The 16,472-nt window shown below is 37.1% G+C and overlaps 1 long non-coding RNA gene across 7 annotated transcripts in view; it reads left to right on the top strand.

Moving 5' to 3' along the window:
• LOC102159091 (uncharacterized) overlaps positions 1 to 16,472 on the top strand; it is a 421,098-nt gene that overhangs the window by 44,374 nt on the left and 360,252 nt on the right. Inside the window, exons 4-5 of one of the 7 annotated variants that reach the window (XR_014810618.1) lie at positions 12,638 to 12,725; positions 14,742 to 14,988. The exons of the other annotated variants lie outside the window; for them this stretch is intronic. This is a non-coding gene — a long non-coding RNA (uncharacterized LOC102159091). The remainder of the gene's footprint in view (positions 1 to 12,637; positions 12,726 to 14,741; positions 14,989 to 16,472) is intronic. 7 annotated transcript variants of the gene reach the window in all.

Below are 16,472 nucleotides of genomic sequence, written 5' to 3'. Positions count from 1 at the left end.
TTATAGGCCAGCACTGATAGACATAGACGTAAAGATCTTCAACAAAATACCAGCAAATTGAATCCCTTGAAAGGTTAATACATCATGATCAAGTGGGATTTATCCCAGATGCAAGGATTCTTCAATATATACAAATCAATCAGTGTGATATACCACATCAACAAATGAAGAATAAAAACCATATGATCATCTCAGTAGATGCAGAAAAAGCTTTTGATAAAATTCAGCACCCATTTTTCATAAAAACTCTCTAGAAAGTGTGCATAGAGGGAGCCTACCTCAACCTAATAAAGGCCATCTCTGACAAACTCAAAACTAATATCCTTCTCAGTGGTGAAAAGCTAAAAGCTTTCTAAGATAGGAACAAGACAAGGATATCCATTCTCACCACTTTTATTCAGTGTAGTTTTGGAAGTCCTAGCCACAGCAGTCAGAGAAGAAAAAGAAGTAAAAGGCATCAAAATTTTAAAAGAAGTAAAATTGTCATTGTTTGCAGATGACATGATACTATACGTAGAAAATTCTAAAGATACTACTGGCAAAAGATTAGAGCTCATCAATGAATTTGGTAATGTTGTAGTATGTAAAGTTAATATATAGATATCTCTTGAATTCCTATACACCAAAAATGAGAAATACGTATTTTATTTTTTTGAGAAATCTGTGTTTTAAAGGAGATTAGTATGTACCACAAAGAGGAGAAAGGGCAATGGTAGATATTTTGCAGTATTTCTGTGCAATGACTTCCTGTGAATCCTCTGATTACACCAGCCTGGCAAATGCCTAACTGTCCTATATCCTGCTATTCTTTCTACATTTTGGAGCTCCAGAATACTTGTCAGGCCTCTGCAGTATTCATCAGCTACATATATGTCCACATGACCCACGGGGCGGTAATCAATGGCCTCTTCCTAATCTTGACAAGAAAATCACTAGTTTGCATGTAGAGAAGCCTCCAGGTTCTGGGAACTAAAACCTGGTGCAATGAATTAACTTTATTGTTTGGTTGTGTTCATTAAAATAATTTTCTTATCTGATTGCTTCGTTAGCATGATTTTTAAGATTCCAGGAAATCCTTGCCCAGAAGATAAAAACGCAAGTAACTTTATTGTTTGTTTTGGGAATGTTCCCCAAATCCACTGATCTGAATAGTAGATTATTTAATGTACCTTCTTAAAAAAATATTCCTTTTCAGAATGATAGATAACATCAAATTTACTTCAAGATTTACTTTGAGACCCTTGCCTTGCTATTTTCACCAATCCTTAACTGCTATGTCAAAAACTTGACCTATCCTAATCAAACTCCTCTCTCTCCTCCCTTTATAAAACAAAATTGCCTAAACCAGACCCGAAAAACCTTGTAAATGGCTTATCTTTGCTCTCCTTACTCTGAAATGCTACCATGAATCTTTCAAGGAAGTGATCTCCGTTACCTGAGTAAACAGTAAACTCTTCATTACTTTTTGAATAGGTTTTTTTGGTGACATTTTCAGGAGGTCAGTAGTTGAAAGAGGAAATTGTGGAGTCTGATCACCTTATTCAAGTTTTTAAATAAATGGGTTTACTGAATTCTTACGTTGTTTAATTATGTGTCCTGGTGTGCTGGAGCTGACTCATATCAGTTCGCACTAGCTCACAGAACTGATTTTCAAATAATTAAGTAGTTTGTTAAAATATCAGTGGCTTTAAACTGACCATGGTGGGAGTATTTATAGCATGGAAACTAGCAAATACTGCAAATCAAGGGTTTTTTAATTTAGAGTACTGGTATACCAGCACGTTACTGGTTTAGTGCTGGGTTAATTGCATGTGGGATCCTCAAGTGATTCTTGTTCACCCATATTAGGAAATAGGGATGAAAAAGCATTCCCTCTTTTGAAATAATGAAAACCTTAAAGCCCCATATTATCAGAGATGTATTTATGCTTTTCTGTTACAAAAACATAGTTATGCAGAAAAATGCATGTACCAACAGGAGACCCTGTGAGAATGTTTTGTCTTTGGAACATCTTTTCCTAAGTCCATCACTTTTATTCTACTATTAATAAAATTTTAAATGGTTGCACTGAATGTATAAAAAGTTCTACAGTTAGGCGTTTCAAGTTGTTTGATATATTGCAGAAAACTAGCTTTGCAGGAGCAAATAGCTAAGGAAATACGCGAATGGAAAAGGAATGATGCACCCTTTTTCAGGGGCTGACTTCCCTTGCTGTTCCAGATGTAAGGTCTTCCACTAGGCTTCCTGAGCCATTCCCTCTGCTCCTGACTTTTGGCATGCATTGCTGATCTTGATTCTTCAGCAAGGGCAAGAGTATCTGTCAGTTGAAATGGGGTGGAACTTAACAAAAACAAACTTTTTGCTAATAACATCAATTAAAAAAGTAATAACAAAGTAAATAAATAAAATCTAAAACCAAGGTGGTACCTGGTGCACATGGTTCTCAAAAATCAACCTTATCTTCCCTCTTGGCCACATTTCCCCTTCCCTCCTTCCTGTATGTTTATTCTCTGATTTGAGCATAGTGCTGGAGTGAGAATTGGTTAGGTTCTCTCTCCCTGGTGAATCCCAGATAGTAAATAAGTGGATGTGTGAATTTGCACATATTTTATTATTACCCATGTTTTATTTATTTCCTGGACTCCAGTTTTCTTTTCTCTGGGAACACACTGACTAAAGGAATAGGTGACAACAATAACTGTGTAGCTCTGTCTTTGTCTTTCTTATTTTCTTTTTCTTTTGTATAGTATTGAACTATTGGCACAAGACCAACATTAAACCCTGGGGGATTTTGACTGATAAAGGACTTAAAACTCAAACATGGTTACTGTGCCTATAACTCTCCTTAGATTTGGCAGAATAAAGCAACTTCTCTTTCGCTGTGTAAATTAAAAAAATAAACAGCAACCTCGAAAATCCCTAGGTAGATGCTTATTCATAGTACTTTTCTTCACGTGGACGCTTGGTTTTCTAATCGAGAGAGAGGAAGAGAGATGAGAAAACATCTTTTGCTTAATTGTAGAAGTTTATAAAATCATAGCACATGAAAGGACCTTTGGGTAAATAACACCAGCCCCCCAAACATACAGAAAAGGAGTAAGAGGGAAGTCATTCCTTAATGCCACATTGCTAGTGGCAGAATTAGAACCAGATAGAGCAAGTGAACAGACTCCAAACTTACACGCTAATTTTTGGCAGTAATGACTGATGTGATGTTGGATTTATAAATATACATATATTTATAAAAAATATATATGAATTTTAAGCTTTTCCATTTCCCTCTTCCTCTTTGCTTCATTTTCCCCCTTTTCCTTGTTTCTTCCATTGTCTTTAAAACAGGTGCAAATCTCACAAAGAAAAGAAAAAGCCTTTAGAAGTGAACAAAGTAACTCCAGATTTTCCCCCTTGTTGTTCGAAGGTCATTTTCAAGCAATTTAACAATCCATGTTAGAGTCCAGCATGAATTTCCAAGTGCAGAAATTCCATCTAAGTCACAAATAAAGGTAATGGAAGATGTCTTTTTTACAACCGATTTTCAAACCTGGCATCCAACAGCTGACCCCCACCATACATGGATTTCTCAGACAGTCTGGAGAGACACAGGCCACTGAATTAATTTACTGCTCCCCAGTCTGTGGTCTTAGAAAGCATTTAGCCATATTTTTTCCTGTAGGAAAACTCTGCAAGGAAAACTGATTTTGGAATTAGCCACATTACCTCTTCCTGGTCACTAGAGTATCATTCAGTAAATTGCTTCTTCAGTGTTCTTTAGTGGCTGGAAAGAATTAATGAAGTTACTGGGAAATTTTTGCACTGAGAGAATCTGGCCATAATTTGTTAAAGAGAAGACACTCCATATTGTAAGCATTTCTGAGCAGTAATTCTGTTTTTAGTTTTGTTCATTCATCCAGTCAACATTCATCCAGTCAACATCCAGTTGTGTGTCTGCTATAGGTAGGCTCCTTATTAGGCACTGGGGTGGGAATGGGACAAGAAGAACAAAAGCAGTCCCTGACACCAAAAAGAAAAATAAGTCTGGAGAGAAAATAGCCAGAAGCCATTAAATATGGTGTGATATAGCCTCATAGGAGACATGCAAAGTGTTACATAAGTAGATTGAGCTGTAGTGGTGGTGGCTGTGAGTGGCAGAGGCAGTGGTGGTGGTGGTAGCAGTGGTGGTGGTGGTTGTGTTGAAGGATGCAATGGGGATCACAGAAAGCTTCTTACAGAAGGTAATTGCTGAGTTGAGATCTGAAAGATAGAAATTAACCAAATGAAAGAGGAGCATGCTCCCTTGCTCCTGCCCCTAAGTGCCTCAAACATGTATATAATGCATTTTAATTTAAAACTCCAATTTAGCCAACATGAGAATAATTCTGAGAAGTTCTTCAAGTTCTCATCTTAAAGTTCCCCTTGGCTTTCCCTTCGTGTGCTGTACATCTCATGCAGGCATCCCTACACATTTGTTATCTATTCCATTGCAGAATGTATTACATGCTACAATTTTTGGCCCTGTGTCACTGTTTGATTCAAAGCAATATCTTCTCCATTGCCTTTGCTCTAGCAAGAAGCATACCATGCATCATCAGACCGCCCAGTAACACTGACACTTTTATGTATCCCTGAGAAATAATTTCTGTAGCTGAAAGGCCAAAAAGTTTGTAGAGCAGGATTTTGGAGAAATAAGCAAAATGAAGACAACCTGTTAAATTCTCTAGTGTTGATATACTTTAAAAAAAATGTCATTCTGGGAACTCAGGTCATTGAGGTGAGAAAAATGATGCACAAGGCTGTCACATAAATCTTATCTGTATCCTATAACTTTTAATCTGCTTCAGGTCAGTAGAGGTTTACAATACTTGGCCAACAGGAATGGAGCAGTCAAGATATTCCTCAAGGGACCCTCAGAAGGAATATAGATTATTTTATATCTTTCTTGTTATAGGGACCAAGAAACCTTGAGGTCACTCTTGATACTCTAGGATATATTGGACTTTGCTTAATACAGCCACATATCTATTTTTACTGCCCTGAGCAGTTGTTTTCATTTTAGTTCTCACCAACATGTTCTCTGTTTCACTAACAAATATTGTTCTTTTATAATGGCCTTCCTAGGCATCAAAGACTAATTTATTTATCTTCCATGACATTGATTGGTGGTAGCAAATATTACCTACTTTTAGTACTGACTTAAATTGAAATGAATAATCAGATGAGTAGTGGTGAAGTGTTTTCAGATATTGATAGCTATCATTTAGTAAGTTCTTGCTCTGTGCTAGGTATTGTACTTACCAATCGTCATGTATTAAAGGAAAATTTCACACGTATAACACCCCTATCAGGTGGGTATTATCTGTTCATAAATAAATATAAATACTTGTAAAGGAATTTTCAAAGATAACATACTAGAGAATAGGAAAAGCAGTATTTAAACTCAGAGCTAATGTTCCTTCTGTCATATTGAATAGATTTCAATCTTTCATAGATGTACATGACTAGAAATCTTTTAATCAGCCTTCACTATACTTGTCTTATGGATGCTTTCTTTTTTTTTTTTTTTTGTCTTTTTGCCTTTTCTAGGGCTGCTTCCCGCAGCATATGGAGGTTCCCAGGCTAGGGGTCTAATCAGAGCTGTAGCCACTGGCCTATACCACAGCTACAGCAATGCAGGATCCGAGCTGCATCTGCAACCTACATCACAGCTCACGGCAACGCCGGATCCTTAACCCACCGAGCAAGACCAGGGATCGAACCCGCAACCTCATGGTTCCTAGTCGGATTTGTTAACCACTGAGCCACGATGGGAACTCCTGGATGCTTTCTAAATGTGAAATAGATAAATTGGATCTTATTAAAACTTTGAGTTATATGGCTTGAAATATGAAGTTTGAAAAGAATAATGCAGGAAACTTTGTGGTGGAGAGGAAGAAAATTTCACAGAGAAATGCAACTTTAACTAAAATCTTAAAAGATATATGGAGCATATAGAAAAGAGAGGTGAGCATATTTTAGGAAGTGGGATATTAGTTTGAGGAAATGTTACAGATAAGGATATACATAAAGAGTGATAATAATCTCACTTTTTAATTTGACTATCATTTAAGACCTGGGCAGGACCAGAATGGCAGTCAGGGCAGGTGAGTGAGTAAATATTAATTGGACAATGAGGAGATGACACTGGATACTGACAATATACTTACTTCAGAAAGAAAAGGAATCATGAAATTTCCTTGTTATGATTGCATTTCAGCTACGTAATCCCAAATGTGTATATGCAATGACACCAATAGTGATCAGTGCCTTCGTAAGGCAAGATCCATGACCTCCCTTAGAGAACTGATGTGTGAATAAGTTTTAAGCTATTGTCCCTCCCCTTGTTTTTAGAAGAGGATCTGGTACCCTCTTCTCTTCCGTGTGTGTTCAGTATTAGTACTCAATGATTTAAGAGGTCATGCTGCTGATGAAACGGAGCTGTGAAGGAGAGGGAACCTACTGAATGACAGAAACAAATCAAAAAACCTTGGCCCATTATTTCAGCCTTCCTAATCTATGAGGTAGTGTCACATGAAAAAAAGAGATGTTAGCAAGACAAAGGAATAGGAATTTGAAAGTGTGGATTCATATTTTCACATGTGAAAAAGACCTAGAAGCTTTATTAGAATTAAAGCAAATATCTTGTGAGTCAGAAGCATGTAATAGCTGGAATAAGATAGCTGATTTGCTATTGAGCTACATAATTAGAAATATAAGACCTAGGACAAGGATGGCAATAATGAAATTCAACTCTGTACTCTTCAGACCACACCTGTGGTATTGTTTTCAGTTCTTTGCTTCACATTTTAAAAGTGTTATAAACAAATGAGACTGTGATTATTGGAATTGAGTAGGAAGCACATAGGGGCTCAGTACAATGTAATCTGAAGAACAGTGGGAAAATTAGGCTATTTAGTTTTGCAGAAAGAAAAACTTGGTAGAGAAGAAGGGGTGAAATGAAAGATGTTTCTGAATATTTGAAGAGTTTTCAAACAGAAGAGGAATTAGATGAACTAATTGAACTGAAGGGTGAAACTACAGCCGGTGATGACAGCTTGAAGGGGTTAGATTTCAGCTCAATGCAGAAGGAACTCTGAATTATAAGAGCTTTTAAAAGGAAAAAATGACCTGCTTTGGGAAGAAGTGAATTTCCTGCTGCTGGAGCATAGGTGTGGTGTTATCAAAAAAGGTTAAGTTATGAAGTCAGACAGTAGGGTTCACATTCAGGCCTTGACACTTAATTAGTCTAACTTGGTACATTGCCTAATGTCTTCTAGCTTCAGCTGCTGATGGAGATGTCTAACTTTACTAGAAGGCGTGTTTGGAGTATTAGATAAAATCTATGTAGATCCCTTGATATAGTCTCAATTGTTGTGCTCACAAGATATTGGATGTGCATTATAGGAAGTATATTTCATTTGACACATGTATACAAACATATATTTGGTTAAGGATGGAGCTTACTTTGACCTAGATCTTAAAATATCTTTCTGAAAATCTTTAAAAAGTAGGAAATGGCTTAACACAGTTCTTATCAAACTTTTCTTAACTTCTATCGTGAAAACTAAGACCATAAGAATCTGCCTACAAAAATATCCTTAGAGGTCTCCTAGTTTTAAATATGGCATTGCGAATTTTTATAGTCAAGACAAATTTTTTTTTAAATTTTCCCACTGTACAGCAAGGAGATCAAGTTATCCTTACATATATACATTACAATTACATTTTTTCCCCCACCCTTTGTTCTGTTGCAACATGAATATCTAGACATAGTTCTCAATGCTACTCAGCAGGATCTCCTTGTAAATCTATTCTAAGTTGTGTCTGATAAGCCCAAGCTCCCCATCCCTCCCACTCCCTCCCTCTCCCATCAGGCAGCCACAAGTCTCTTCTCCAAGTCCATGATTTTCTTTTCTGAGGAGATGTTCATTTGTGCTGGATATTAGATTCCAGTTATAAGTGACATCATATGGTATTTGTCTTTGTCTTTCTGGCTCATTTCACTCAGGATGAGATTCTCTAGCTCCATCCAGGTTGCTGCAAATGGCATTATGTCATTCTTTTTTATGGCTGAGTAGTATTCCATTGTGTCTATATACCACATCTTCCGAATCCAATCGTCTGTCGATGGACATTTGGGTTGTTTCCATGTCCTGGCTGTTGTGAATAGTGCTGCAATGAACATGCAGGTGCATGTGTCTCTTTTAAGTAGAGTTTTGTCCGGATAGATGCCCAAGAGTGGGATTGCGGGGTCATAGGGAAGTTCTATGTATAGATTTCTAAGGTATCTCCAGGCTGTTCTCCAGAGTGGCTGTACCAGTTTACATTCCCACCAGCAGTGCAGGAGGGTTCCCTTTTCTCCACAGCCCCTCCAGCACTTGTTATTTGTGGACTTACTAATGAGGGCCCTTCGGACTGGCGTGAGTTGGTATCTCATGGTTGTTTTGATTTGCATTTCTCTTATAATCAGCGATGTTGAGCATTTTTTCATGTGTTTTTGGCCATTTTTCCATTAGTTGATTGGCTTTTTTGCTGTTGGGTTGTATAAGTTGTTAATATATTCTAGAGATTAAGCCCTTGTCAGTTGCATCATTTGAAACTATTTTCTCCCATTCTGAAAGTTGTCTTTTTGTTTTCTTTGGTTTCCTTTGCTGTGCAAAAGCTTTTCAGTTTGAGTAGGTTCCATGGGTTTATTTTTGCTCTAATTTCTATTGCTTTGGGAGAAAATATTCATGATGTTGATGTCAGAGAGTGTTTTGCCTATGTTCTCTTCTAGGAGTTTGATGGTGTCCTGTCTTATATTTATGTCTTTCAGCCATTTTGAGTTTATTTCTGTGCATGGTGTGAGGGTGTGTTCTAGTTTCATTGCTTTGCATGCAGCTGTCCAGGTTTCCCAGCGATGCTTGCTGAATAGACTCTCTTTTTCCCATTTTATGTTCTTGCCTCCCTTGTCAAAGATTAATTGACCGTAGGTGTCAGGGTTTATTTCCGGGTTCTCTATTCTGTTCCATTGGTCTGTCTGTCTGTTTTGATACCAGTACCACACTGTTTTGATGACTGTGGCTTTGTAGTATTTCTTGAGGTCTGGGAGAGTTATGCCTCCTGCTTGGTTTTTGTTTCTCAGGATTGCTTTGGCGATTCTGGGTCTTTTGTGGTTCCATATAAATGTTTGGATTGTTTGTTCTAGTTCAGTGAAAAGTGTCATGGGTAATTTGATAGGGATTGCATTGAATCTGTAGATTGCTTTGGGTCGTATGGCTATTTTTACAATATTGATTTTCCCAATCCATGAACATGGAATATCTTTCCACTTCTTTACATCTTCTTTGATTTCTTTGATTAAAGTTTTATAGTTCTCGGCATATAGGTCCTTTACCTCCTTGGTCAGGTGTATTCCGAGGTATTTGATTTTGTGAGGTGCAATTTTAAAAGGTATCGTGTTTTTGTATTCCTTTTCTAATATTTCATTGCTGGTATATAGAAATGCAACTGACTTCTGAATGTTAATCTTATAGCCTGCTACTTTGCTGAATTTATGAATCAGTTCAGGTAGTTTTTGGGTTGAGTCCTTAGGGTTTTCTATGTATAGTATCATGTCATCTGCGTACAGTGACAGTTTTATCTCTTTTCTTCCTATATGGATGCCTTTTATTTTGTTTGTCTAATTGCTGTGGCTAGGACTTCCAAAACTATGTTGAAGAGCAGTGGTGAGAGTGGGCATCCCTGTCTTGTTCCAGATTTGAGTGAGAAGGCTTTCAGTTTTTCCCCATTGAGTATTATATTTGTTGTGGGTTTATCATAAATGGCTTTGATTATATTCAGGAATGTTCCCTCTGTACCCACTTTGGCGAGGGCCTTGATCATGAATGGATGTTGGACTTTGTCAAATGCCTTTTCTGCGTCTATTGAGATGATCATATGATTTTTGACTTTTTTTTTGTTAATGTGGTTTATGATGCTGATTGATTTGCGTATGTCGAACCATCCTTGTGAACCTGGGATGAACCCTACCTGGTCAAGGTATATAATTTTTTTGATATGTTGTTGGATTCGGTTCGCTAATATTTTGTTGAGAATTTTTGCATCTATATTCATCAGTGATACTGGGCGATAGTTTTCTTTTTTGGTGGTATCTCTGTCTGGTTTTGGAATTAGGGTAATGGTGGCCTCATAGAACGTCTTTGGGAGTATTCCTTCTTCTTCAACCTTTTGAAAGAGTTTAAGGAGGATGGGCACCAATTCCTCTTTATATGTTTGATAGAATTCACCTGTGAAGCCATCTGGTCCTGGACTTTTATTTGTAGGGAGTGATTTTATGACCTCTTCAATTTCATTTCTAGTGAACGGTCTGTTCAGTTGGTCTGTTTCTGCTTGATTCAGTTTTGGCAGGCTGTCATATTCTAGAAAATTTTCCATTTCTTCCAGATTGTCAAACTTGTTGCCATATAGTTGTTCATAGTATTCTCTTATGGTTTTTTGTATTTCTGCTGTATCCGTTGTGATTTCTCCTTTTTCATTTATAATTTTGTTTATTTGGGTTCTTTCTCTCTTTTAGTGAGTCTGGCCGGGGGTTTATCTATTTTGTTTACCTTTTCAAAGAACCAGATCTTGGTTTTATTAATTTTCTCTATTGTTTTTTGAGTCTCTATTTTATTGATTTCTTCTTTGATCTTTATAATTTCCTTCCTTCTGCTGACTTTAGGTCTTCTTTGTTCTTCTTTTTCTAATTCGTTTAGGTGGAGGGTTAAGTTGTCAATTTGGGATCTTTATTCTTTTTTGAGAAAGGCCTGGATTGCTATAAATTTCCCTCTGAGCACTGCTTTCACTGTATCCCCTATTTTGAGAGGTTGTGTCTTCATTATCATTTGTTTCAAGGTAGTTTTTTATTTTCTTCTTGATTTCCTCATTGATCCATTGATTTTTTAGTAGCATGTTGTTTAGTCTCCATGTAGTAGGTTTTTTCTCTTTGCTTTTCCCATGGTTGATTTCTGATTTCATGGCATTGTGGTCAGAGAAGATACTTGAGATAATTTCTACGCTCCTAAATTTATTGAGGTTAGCTTTGTGTCCCAATATGTGGTCGATTCTTGAGAATGTCCCATGAACATTTGAGAAGAATGTGTATTCTGATTTTTTTGGGTGTAGTGTCCTGAAGATATCAATGAAGTCTAACTTTTCTATTGTTTCCTTTAGGATCTCTGTTGCTTTATTGGTTTTCTGTCTAGAGGATCTGTCCATTGATGTGAGGGGGGTATTAAGGTCTCCTACTATGATTGTATTCTCATCAATATCTCCCTTTATGTCTGTTAATATTTGTTGTATGTATCTGGGTGCTCCTGTATTTGGGGCATATATGTTGACGATAGTAACATCCTCTCCTTGGATGGATCCCTTAATCATTAAGTAGTGTCCTTCTTTGTCTTTCTTTATGTCTTTTGTTTTAAAGTCTATTTTGTCTGATATGAGTGTTGCGACTCCTGCTTTTCTGTCATGTCTATTGGCGTGAAATATTTTTCCCCACCCTTTCACTTTCAGTCTATATGTATCTTTTGTCCTAAGGTGTGTTTCTTGTAGGCAGCATATTGAAGGTTTTTGCCTTTTTATCCACTCAGCCACTCTGTGTCTTTTGATTGGGGCATTCAGTCCATTGACATTTAAGGTGATAATTGATAGATGATTATTTATTGCCATTTTGAACCTCGTGTTCCAGTTGATTCTATGGTTCTCCATTCTTCCTTTTTTTTTTTTTTTTTTTTTTTTTTTGGTTGGATGGTCTCCTGTCATTATCTCCTTGAGTGTATTTTTGTTTTCATTTTTTGCAAATGCAATATTTGGTTTTGGCTTGTGGTTGCCCCTTTTTTTTAAGTATGCTAACCCCGTCCCATAATTGTGTGTTTTAGCCTGATGGTCCTGTAGGTTCAAACCCTTCATTAGTATATTAAAATTAAGAAGAGAAACATACAAACAAACAAAAAGGATTATTTCCTAACATCCCTTGCCCACATTTTATGATTTTGATGACTCTTTTTTATTTTTTCTTTTTAATTTTATTTTGTTTGAGGCATGTTCATGATTAAATCTGTATGCTGGCTTATTTGAGTGACTGCGCTCTGTGGTTTCCTCAGTCCTAGTTCTTCCTCTTCTTCTTTTTTTTTTTTCTTTTCTTTTTTCTTCCCTTTCCTTCCTTTCTTTTTGGTTTAGAGAAGCCCTTTCAGTATTTCTTTTAGCCTGGGTTTTGTGTTGCTGTATTCTTTTAGTTTTTGTTTGTTGGAAAAAATTTTTATTTCCTCTTCTATTTTAAGTGATATTCTTGCTGGATAGAGTATTCTAGGTTGCATATTTTTTCCTTTTAGCACTTTAAATATCTCTTGCCATTCCCTCCTGGCCTGTAGTGTTTCTGTAGAGAAATCAGCTGATAATCTTATGGGGGTTCCCTTGTAGGTAACATTCTGCTTTTCTCTTGCTGCCTTTAGGAGCTTCTCTTTATCACTAACTTTTGTCATAAGACAAAAATTTTTTGAAATAAGTGGAATTTAACCTATTGTAAGCCTCGTATAAAATATCTATATTCTCATCTTGTTCTCTGATCTCCTTTTCTCTGAAGCATTTTTGAAAAATCAAGGTGTTTTCTGGACGGGGGCAGAAATATCATTAAAGGATTATAGGGATCAGTATTCTCACACGCAGCCAAGGTGGGTAAGATAAATTCCACTTTATAGCTGGAAAAATTGAGAATGTACCAGTGGTAAAATTTATTGTACACCTTCCACGTGTCAAGTGCTGTGTCAGACGCTTTATTTTATTTCATGAAGGCCTTGCAACAACTCCAACTGAAGCAAGCCTTGTTATCTTTAGTTCTAGGCGAGGCATTGAGGACAGAGGTCAGAGACCATGCCTCTTTTATTGACTGCACTCATCCAGGGCCCAGCATAATGCCTGGTATGTTAGACACAGAAGAAGTATGTGTTCGATTAATGGATAGGAGAATAAATAAATGGAACCATGGAAGCTCAGCAAGAACAAGTAATTGGACTGAGGTAATAAAACTTTAAGTGGTGACGATGAACTCAGACTCAGTCATTGTACTTGCTAGCCCTCTGCAAAGTCTTGCAAAATCAGCTTGTGATGGCTCCTGATTTCCAGGCATTGTATCAAGTGTGTGGGTGGTAATATGCATTTTCATCCTGTAAGACCATTAAATATCTGGTAATTCACATTGGGTAAACCTGAGTTAATTGTTTTTACATATTTATATCTTCTCTAGGTGTATTATTTGCATTTTAGGAAGCTTATTTTACACAAGTTGATTCCACCATTTTACAATTTCAGATACTGTTAAAAATAAGACAACAAGCCCCAAATGGAGTTGCTAAGTCCCACATCACCAAACCCAGACTTACTTTGATTACAGTTTTGTCTCTCCCAGATATTGAATCTTTTTTTTTTTTAATTTTTTTGGCCATGTACATGGTATGTGGAAGTTTCTGAGCCAGGGATGTAACCTGAGCCACCACAGTGACAATGCCAAATTCTTAACCCACAGAGCTACAAGGGGACTCCCAGAAATGAAATCTTAAACCAGTCAATCAGGAATCACCTGAGCAGCACTGGTTAGGTAATCTGCCTGATAGGTTCCTGGAACCCCCTAAAGGAAAGTAACCTTGAAATGACCAATCCTCCTTTTTGCCTTGTATAACTTCCTTGTTCCTGTCCCTTCTGCTTATTAAGGTATTTTATTTTGTACAGCTCTGCAGAATTCCTTTCTATCTGCTAGGCTGAATGCTGCCAAATTCATGGATCATTGAATAAAGCCAATAAGATCTTTGAAATTTATGCACTTTTATTTTGTTCTTTTTAATGTATAATATTTTTAGAATAGCCCCTTTTCTCTGATTATGAAAACAATACATGGTAGATCAAATTAAATTATGTAGACTTGGGTCTGAATCCTGACTTTAACCATATTTCAGCTAAGTGATCCTTGGCAAGTTGGTTAATACCTCCTACATAGATTCTTTTTTTTCCCTCTTTTGGTCAGAATTAAATGAGATAATATGTGCTGTTTTCTTGGCATAGTGCCATGTACTCTATAAGTATTCAGAACATATTAATCCATTCATGATAAACATACTATCGATATATGCTCATTATAGAAAACTTGGAAAACACAAAACTATTGAAAACAAAGTAATAAAACACTCATAATCACATCCTCAAAAATTATCACAGTTAGTGTTTTGTTGTATTTTCTTCTAAAATGTTTTCTTTTCTTATATAAATGTTGTGTACATTTTTAAATAGCTGAGATAGTACTGCATATATAATTTTGTGAACTGCTCTTTTTGTTTTTACCTCAGTAGGAGATTAATTTGATTAAGAGATAAAAGCTGAAAAAGTCAGAAGTGCTTTTCACAACAGAGCATTTTGATGCTCCGTTCCTAGACCTTAGATGGGCACTTGTTCATCTTTTAAATTACTTTCCTGCTCAAGGAGTGATGAAGTTGAAGTGTTGCTCCCCAGCATATCTGGAAGGCAGTAATTATTCTGCTCCCTAATTGAAGAATAAATGTCCAGTTTTTACTGTGTGCTTTTTCTAGGCCTGTGCTAATCAGGATGCTAGATCTTTGGGCTTTCAGATAATTAGTGATGAACATTTTGCTCTGGTTGTTCAATAATCTTCCCTTTCCTTTTCAATGCCTTCTCATTAGTAATCCAAAGAGAAATTACATCAAAAAAGCTGAATATGTGTTTTTATGACTCAAATGCCATGACTGGCCTGTGAATTACTCAAGAACCTAGGAGTATGTAACTTGGAAACCAGATGTACTTGTAAAGATGAGAAAGGGATTGCCTTTTACAAGAGATACTCTTAATTCAAAGGACTGATGGTGAAAATGTCATGGGCTGTTTTCTTGCTGGCTGTTCCTATTTCTGAGTGACCAAAACAGGATTCAGGTAAGTTCAGGGACTGTGAGGGGTTGATGAACGGCTGCTTTTGGCTTTCACCTTATCTAAAGAAGGCACTGTCAAGTCAAAATTACTTCTACTATTTTCAGGAGAGGAGTAGAGATTTGAGGCAGCCATTGAATTCTCAAAGCAAAAATATAATGGACTGTAACTAGCCTAGAAAGAAAAATAAGACATAGGCATAAGTATAAAGAATTATCCATTGGTTGTCTGTGCATTCTAGTCATGCCAAAAGCCATATTCCTGGGTGGAGTAGGTTTTAGAATTAGCACCACAACCACCATTATTTCCACCATCCTCATCATTAAGATCATCATCATCATCATATTTAGTATGTCTAGGTGAGCAGGGAAAGAGAGCTACTTAACTTGATTTTTCTGTTAAGCTGGTGGGTATGGTATGTGGTGGATTAAATTGTATCCCCCCCAAAGATGTTTTCATATATACACCTCCTATGTCTGAAAGTGATCTTATTGGGAAATAGGGTCAAGTGAAGATGAGATCATACTGGACGAAGGCAGGGGTGGGATGCTAAATCCAATGAGTGGTATCCTTATAAGAATGCATGTGAAGATACAGAGACACACAAGGTAGAACTCCATGTGAAGACAGAGGCAGAGACTGGAGTGATGCAGCTGCAAGCCAAGCAAAGTCAGTGATTGCCACCAGTCACCAGAAGCTAGAAAGAGACAAGGAAGGCTCCTTTCCTGGAGCCGTCAGAGGGAGCATCTTAGACATCCGTGTTTCAGAACTGTGAGGAAATAAGTTTCTATTGTTCTAGGCCACTAAGTTTGTGGTTATTATTGCAGCCCTAGAAAACTAATACATAGTATGGATGAAGTTGACTCTGTCAATACTCAGGGCTCTTTTTCATGAGGACTAGATTACTTTTACACTCCCAGACTGAGTTTTATACTGCTTCGTATTCTTTACTGCCTACCACAGTAGAAGATTGAGAAACAGGGCATTAGTAGCTCAGAGGAACTCATGGGCACACACGTTGTCTTAGATTTCTGAAGAAGCAGACACTGTAACAAGGGTTTTGTGAAAGTAGTTTGTTTGGAGATGATACAAGGAAGGACTTAGAAGGGAGCAGGGACATGAGATAGGCAAGGGAAGGAAGCAAATATAGGACAAGCTGTTGATCAGTTTACCACTGGGATGCAATCCCTTTGGCAAGTTCTGGAATAGAATGTAGAACATTCTTCAGAATCCCCTCCCAAGAAAGGGGAGTTGGAGGATAAATACACTATCTTTTTGTCAAAATTGCTCCTTTATTTCCTTCAAGAATTCTGTTCTTGATGTGTTTGTGGGAGAAGGTGAGTTTGATGTCTTACTCCTCCACCATCTTGATCCACCTGCATCAAGAATTCTGTTCTTGTGTATGTCTTTAGAGTGGGTGGTTTGCATTTTCAGTTTGCTCTTTACCTCTGTGAGGTCCACGTCTTAATATTCATATTTGAATTCCAAGA

The sequence above is a fragment of the Sus scrofa genome, chromosome 7 (genome assembly GCF_054392235.1).
Source record: "Sus scrofa isolate SSC_HxYL_T2T_F1_AM1 chromosome 7, Sscrofa_HxYL_maternal_Yorkshire_Landrace_v2.0, whole genome shotgun sequence".
Taxonomy (NCBI): domain Eukaryota; kingdom Metazoa; phylum Chordata; class Mammalia; order Artiodactyla; family Suidae; genus Sus; species Sus scrofa.
This window is presented reverse-complemented; position numbering and strand designations above follow the sequence as displayed.